Raw genomic sequence first — 6,503 nt, 5'->3', positions numbered from 1 at the left:
TTAGGTTCAGAACAAAGACTGTGTAGTAATTAGGGTTAGGTTCAGAACAAAGACTGTGTAGTAATTAGGGTTAGGTTCAGAACAAAGACTGTGTAGTAATTAGGGTTAGGTTCAGAACAAAGACTGTGTAGTAATTAGGGTTAGGTTCAGAACAAAGACTGTGTAGGGTTAGGTTCAGAACAAAGACTGTGTAGTAATTAGGGTTAGGTTCAGAACAAAGACTGTGTAGTAATTAGGGTTAGGTTCAGAACAAAGACTGTGTAGTAATTAGGTTAGGTTCAGAACAAAGACTGTGTAGTAATTAGGGTTAGGTTCAGAACAAAGACTGTGTAATTAGGTTCAGAACAAAGACTGTGTAGTAATTAGGGTTAGGTTCAGAACAAAGACTGTGTAGTAATTAGGGTTAGGTTCAGAACAAAGACTGTGCAGTAATTAGGTTCAGAACAAAGACTGTGTAGTAATTAGGGTTAGGTTCAGAACAAAGACTGTGCAGTAATTAGGGTTAGGTTCAGAACAAAGACTGTGTAGTGTTAGGGTTAGGTTCAGAACAAAGACTGTAGTAGTAATTAGGGTTAGGTTCAGAACAAAGACTGTGTAGTAATTAGGGTTAGGTTCAGAACAAAGACTGTGTAGTAATTAGAACAAAGACTGTTAATTAGGGTTAGGTTCAGAACAAAGACTGTGTAATTAGTAAGAACAAAGACTGTGTAGGTTAGGTTCAGAACAAAGACTGTGTAGTAATTAGGTTCAGAACAAACAGTGTTAGGTTCAGAACAAAGACTGTGTAGTAATTAGGTTAGGTTCAGAACAAAGACTGTGTAGTAATTAGGGTTAGGTTCAGAACAAAGACTGTGTTCAGAACAAACAGTAAATTAGGGTTAGGTTCAGAACAAAGACTGTGTAGTAATTAGGGTTAGGTTCAGAACAAAGACTGTGTAATAATTAGGGTTCAGAACAGAACAGTGTAGTAATTAGGGTTAGGTTCAGAACAAAGACTGTGTAGTAATTAGGGTTAGGTTCAGAACAAAGACTGTAGTAATTAGGGTTCAGAACAAAGACTGTGTAGTAATTAGGGTTAGGTTCAGAACAAAGACTGTGTAGTAATTAGGGTTAGGTTCAGAACAAAGACTGTGTAGTAATTAGGGTTAGGTTCAGAACAAAGACTGTGTAATTAGGGTTAGGTTCAGAACAAAGACTTAGGGGTTCAGAACAAAGACTGTGTAGTAATTAGGGTTAGGTTCAGAACAAAGACTGTGTAGTAATTAGGGTTAGGTTCAGAACAAAGACTGTGTAGTAATTAGGGTTAGGTTCAGAACAAAGACTGTGTAGTAATTAGGTTAGGTTCAGAACAAAGACAAACAGTGTAGTAATTAGGGGTTAGGTTCAGAACAAAGACTGTGTAGTAATTAGGTTAATTGTAGTAATTAGGTTAGGTTCAGAACAAAGACTGTAGTGGGTTAGGTTCAGAACAAAGACTGTGCAGTAATTAGGTTCAGAACAAACAGTGTAGTAATTAGGGTTAGGTTCAGAACAAAGACTGTGCAGTAATTAGGTTCAGAACAAACAGTGTAGTAATTAGGGTTAGGTTCAGAACAAAGACTGTGTAGTAATTAGGGTTAGGTTCAGAACAAAGACTGTAGTAATAAGGGTTAGGTTCAGAACAAAGACTGTGTAGTAGGGTTAGGTTCAGAACAAAGACTGTAGTAATTAGGGTTAGGTTCAGAACAAAGACTGTGTAGTAATTAGGGTTAGGTTCAGAACAAAGACTGTGTAGTAATTAGGGTTAGGTTCAGAACAAAGACTGTGTAGTAATTAGGGTTAGGTTCAGAACAAAGACTGTGCAGTAATTAGGTTCAGAACAAACAGTGTAGTAATTAGGGTTAGGTTCAGAACAAAGACTGTGCAGTAATTAGGTTCAGAACAAACAGTAATTAGGGTTAGGTTCAGTAAAAGACTTGGGGTTAGGTTCAGAACAAAGACTGTGCAGTAATTAGGTTCAGAACAAACAGTTCAATTAGGGTTAGGTTCAGAACAAAGACTGTGTAGTAATTAGGGTTAGGTTCAGTGTAATTAGGGTTAGGTTCAGAACAAAGACTGTAGTAATTAGGGTTAGGTTCAGAACAAAGACTGTGTAGTAATTAGGGTTAGGTTCAGAACAAAGACTGTAGTAATTAGGGTTAGGTTCAGAACAAAGACTGTGTAGTAATTAGGGTTAGGTTCAGAACAAAGACTGTGCAGTAATTAGGTTCAGTAATTAGGGTTAGGTTCAGAACAAAGACTGTGCAGTAATTAGGGTTAGGTTCAGAACAAAGACTGTGCAGTAATTAGGGTTAGGTTCAGAACAAAGACTGTGTAGTAATTAGGGTTAGGTTCAGAACAAAGACTGTGCAGTAATTAGGGTTAGGTTCAGAACAAAGCCTGTGTAGTAATTAGGGTTAGGTTCAGAACAACGTTCACCTGTGTAGTAATTAGGGTTAGGTTCAGAACAAAGCCTGTGCAGTAATTAGGGTTAGGTTCAGAACAAAGCCTGTGTAGTAATTAGGGTTAGGTTCAGAACAAAGACTGTGTAGTAATTAGGGTTAGGTTCAGAACAAAGACTGTGCAGTAATTAGGGTTAGGTTCAGAACAAAGACTGTGCAGTAATTAGGGTTAGGTTCAGAACAAAGACTGTGTAGTAATTAGGGTTAGGTTCAGAACAAAGACTGCCTGTGTAGTAATTAGGGTTAGGTTCAGAACAAAGCCTGTGCAGTAATTAGGGTTAGGTTCAGAACAAAGACTGTGTAGTAATTAGGGTTAGGTTCAGAACAAAGACTGTTAGTAGTTCAAACAAAGACTTGTAGTAATTAGGGTTAGGTTCAGAACAAAGACTGTGCAGTAATTGGGGTTAGGTTCAGAACAAAGACTGTGCAGTAATTAGGGTTAGGTTCAGAACAAAGACTGTGTAGTAATTAGGGTTAGGTTCAGAACAACGCCTGTGTAGTAATTAGGGTTAGGTTCAGAACAAAGCCTGTGCAGTAATTAGGGTTAGGTTCAGAACAAAGACTGTGTAGTAATTAGGGTTAGGTTCAGAACAACGCCTGTGTAGTAATTAGGGTTAGGTTCAGAACAAAGCCTGTGCAGTAATTAGGGTTAGGTTCAGAACAACGCCTGTGCAGTAATTAGGGTTAGGTTCAGAACAAAGACTGTGTAGTAATTAGGGTTTAGGTTCAGAACAAAGACTGTGTAGTAATTAGGGTTAGGTTCAGAACAAAGACTGTGTAGTAATTAGGGTTTAGGTTCAGAACAAAGACTGTGTAGTAATTAGGGTTAGGTTCAGAACAAAGACTGTGCAGTAATTGGGGTTAGGTTCAGAACAAAGACTGTGTAGTAATTAGGGTTTAGGTTCAGAACAAAGACTGTGTAGTAATTAGGGTTAGGTTCAGAACAAAGACTGTGCAGTAATTGGGGTTAGGTTCAGAACAAAGACTGTGCAGTAATTAGGTTCAGAATAAACAGTGTAGTAATTGGGGTTAGGTTCAGAACAAAGACTGTGTAGTAATTAGGGTTAGGTTCAGAACAAAGACAGTGTAGTAATTGGGGTTAGGTTCAGAACAAAGACTGTGCAGTAATTAGGTTCAGAATAAACAGTGTAGTAATTAGGTTCAGAATAAACAGTGTAGTAATTAGGTTCAGAATAAACAGTGTAGTAATTAGGGTTAGGTTCAGAACAAAGACTGTGCAGTAATTAGGTTCAGAATAAACAGTGTAGTAATTAGGTTCAGAATAAACAGTGTAGTAATTAGGGTTAGGTTCAGAACAAAGACTGTGCAGTAATTAGGTTCAGAATAAACAGTGCAGTAATTAGGTTCAGAATAAAGAGTGTAGTAATTGGGGTTAGGTTCAGAACAAAGACTGTGCAGTAATTAGGGTTAGGTTCAGAACAAAGACTGTGCAGTAATTAGGTTCAGAATAAACAGTGTAGTAATTGGGGTTAGAATAAACAGTGTAGTAATTAGGTTCAGAATAAACAGTGTAGTAATTAGGTTCAGAATAAACAGTGTAGTAATTAGGTTCAGAATAAACAGTGTAGTAATTGGGGTTAGGTTCAGAACAAAGACTGTGCAGTAATTAGGTTCAGAATAAACAGTGTAGTAATTGGGGTTAGGTTCAGAACAAAGACTGTGTAGTAATTAGGTTCAGAACAAAGACTGTGTAGTAATTGGGGTTAGGTTCAGAACAAAGACTGTGTAGTAATTGGGGTTAGGTTCAGAACAAAGACTGTGTAGTAATTGGGGTGTAGTGGGGAGTGTTGAAGTGACCTAATCTCCAGATCATCAGATTAACCACCAGCCACGCTGACACAACACCGTGTGTGTGTGTGTGTTGGTGTGTGTGTGTGTGCGTGCGTGCGGTACCTTGTACTTGGCAGTAAGTTGCTCGGTGGCGTCCCACTCCTTCAGATCTCCCATCATCCTCTCCTTCTCTCCCAAAAGCCTCTGCTTCTCCTCAGCCAATAGTGATCCATCTTCTCTGATGGCCTCCTTCTCCTCTTCAAGCCTCCCCTCCTGCAGCGTCCTCTCCTTCTCCACCTCCTCTTCTCCCTCCTCATCCCCTTCTCCGTCCCAGCCCTCCTCCCCTTCCTCCTTCCTGTGTTTGCCCCTCCCTTCCCTGTGGTTGAGCTGTGCTCGGAGCCGTGCGATCTCCTTCTGGAACTCTCTGAGCAGGGCGTCTTTAGGGTCTTCGTTAACTCTTGGCTGGTTCTGGATGTTTTTAGCTCTGTTAGCGTAGCGAAGCGTCGTGAGGGTCTCCTCGTAGTGTTGGGGGGCGGGGCCCAGCGTAGCCACCATCACCGTCTTGGCGTTGCCCCCCAGGGAGTCCTGTAATAACCGTGTCAATTTGGAGTCCCGGTACGGAATGTGGCCGCTACGCCCGTCTGCCAGTGCTGAGATCACGTTGCCTAGCGCCGACAGAGACAGGTTGATCTTGGCAGCTTCTTTCAGGCGTTCTCCGTGGACGCCCGTCTTATGCCGCTCGCTGCCTGCCAGGTCAGCCAGGTTGAGCCGGCCAACCCTGATGTGCTGCCGTCCATCTGGCCCCGGCAGGGAACACTCCACCGTGATGAGGAACAGGGTGTGGGAACGGGAAGAGTGTTCGTTCATGTCTGTTGCTCCCACCGAGCGCACCTGGTTCCCTAAGTTCATCAGCTCCTGTATCTCCTTCACGCTCTTACACACGCACGACGTCAGGTCACGCACATACACCCCACTCTCCGGGCTCTCTCTCAGCTCCAGGGTGCGGTGGGTGTGAGTGTGCACGTTGGGGACATGAGGTGCGTGCACGTTAGGATCCAGTAGATCCCTGATCTCCTCTCGGTAGATCTCAAGGTAAGAGCTCTGACCAGGTACTGGCGGTCGGCGGGGAGCGGGAGATCTGGGTGAAGACGTGTTCGGGCGTTGGGGATGACGCCCCGCCTCTCTGGCTCTAGCCACACCCCTGCATGGTGTAGGTCTTCCCGGTACCCGTTTGGCCGTAGGCGAAGATGGTTCCGTTAAACCCGTCTAGGACGGAATCGATCAGCGGCCGTACCGTCTCATCATAAAGATCACGCTGTTTAGACGAGGGGTCGTACACAGAGTCAAACGTAAACGTCTTACGCGGCTCGCTGGGCGGACCGTGAGGGTTCCATAAGACCACCTGACCCAGACGCATGTCCATTTCTACGATCCCGCCCAATTCTCCCGGTGTCCGGGTAACACCAGCCGCTGACGCCTCCTCTTTCCGGTTTAACGGGCGACAGCGGATTACTACCTTCACCGTCTCACTACTCTTCACCTTAGACATCAGGACTATGAGTTATTATCTATTACTGTCAGGACTATGAGTTATTATCTATTACTGTCAGGACTATGAGTTATTATCTATTACTGTCAGGACTATGAGTTATTATCTATTACTGTCAGGACTATGAGTTATTATCTATTACTGTCAGGACTATGAGTTATTATCTATTACTGTCAGGACAGAATGGTGCCAATTGGTGCAAATTAAACAAATTCACAGGCCTCGAACAGTTACTATGTTATTATCATATTATTACTAATTAACTGACTGGTTATTTCTGTAGTCCAACAGTAAAATTAAGTAATCCACCATTAGTCATGCTACAGTAATTCAGTCTAACCCTATATGACTACAGTAATTCAGTCTAACCCTATATGACTACAGTAATTCAGTCTAACCCTATATGACTACAGTAATTCAGTCTAACCCTAACCCTATATGACTACAGTAATTCAGTCTAACCCTAACCCTATATGAGTACAGTAATTCAGTCTAACCCTAACCCTATATGACTACAGTAATTCAGTCTAACCCTAACCCTATATGACTACAGTAATTCAGTCTAACCCTAACCCTATATGACTACAGTAATTCAGTCTAACCCTAACCCTATATGACTACAGTAATTCAGTCTAACCCTAACCCTATATGACTACAGTAATTCAGTCTAACCCTATATGACT

General features: G+C 42.0%; 1 pseudogene; it reads right to left on the bottom strand.

Moving 5' to 3' along the window:
* Positions 1-4,394: 4,394 nt before the first annotated feature.
* On the bottom strand, positions 4,395-6,227 carry LOC124029730 (annotated as a pseudogene).
* Positions 6,228-6,503: the final 276 nt, after the last annotated feature.

The sequence above is a fragment of the Oncorhynchus gorbuscha genome, unplaced genomic scaffold (assembly GCF_021184085.1).
Source record: "Oncorhynchus gorbuscha isolate QuinsamMale2020 ecotype Even-year unplaced genomic scaffold, OgorEven_v1.0 Un_scaffold_7450, whole genome shotgun sequence".
NCBI lineage: Eukaryota > Metazoa > Chordata > Actinopteri > Salmoniformes > Salmonidae > Oncorhynchus > Oncorhynchus gorbuscha.
This window is presented reverse-complemented; position numbering and strand designations above follow the sequence as displayed.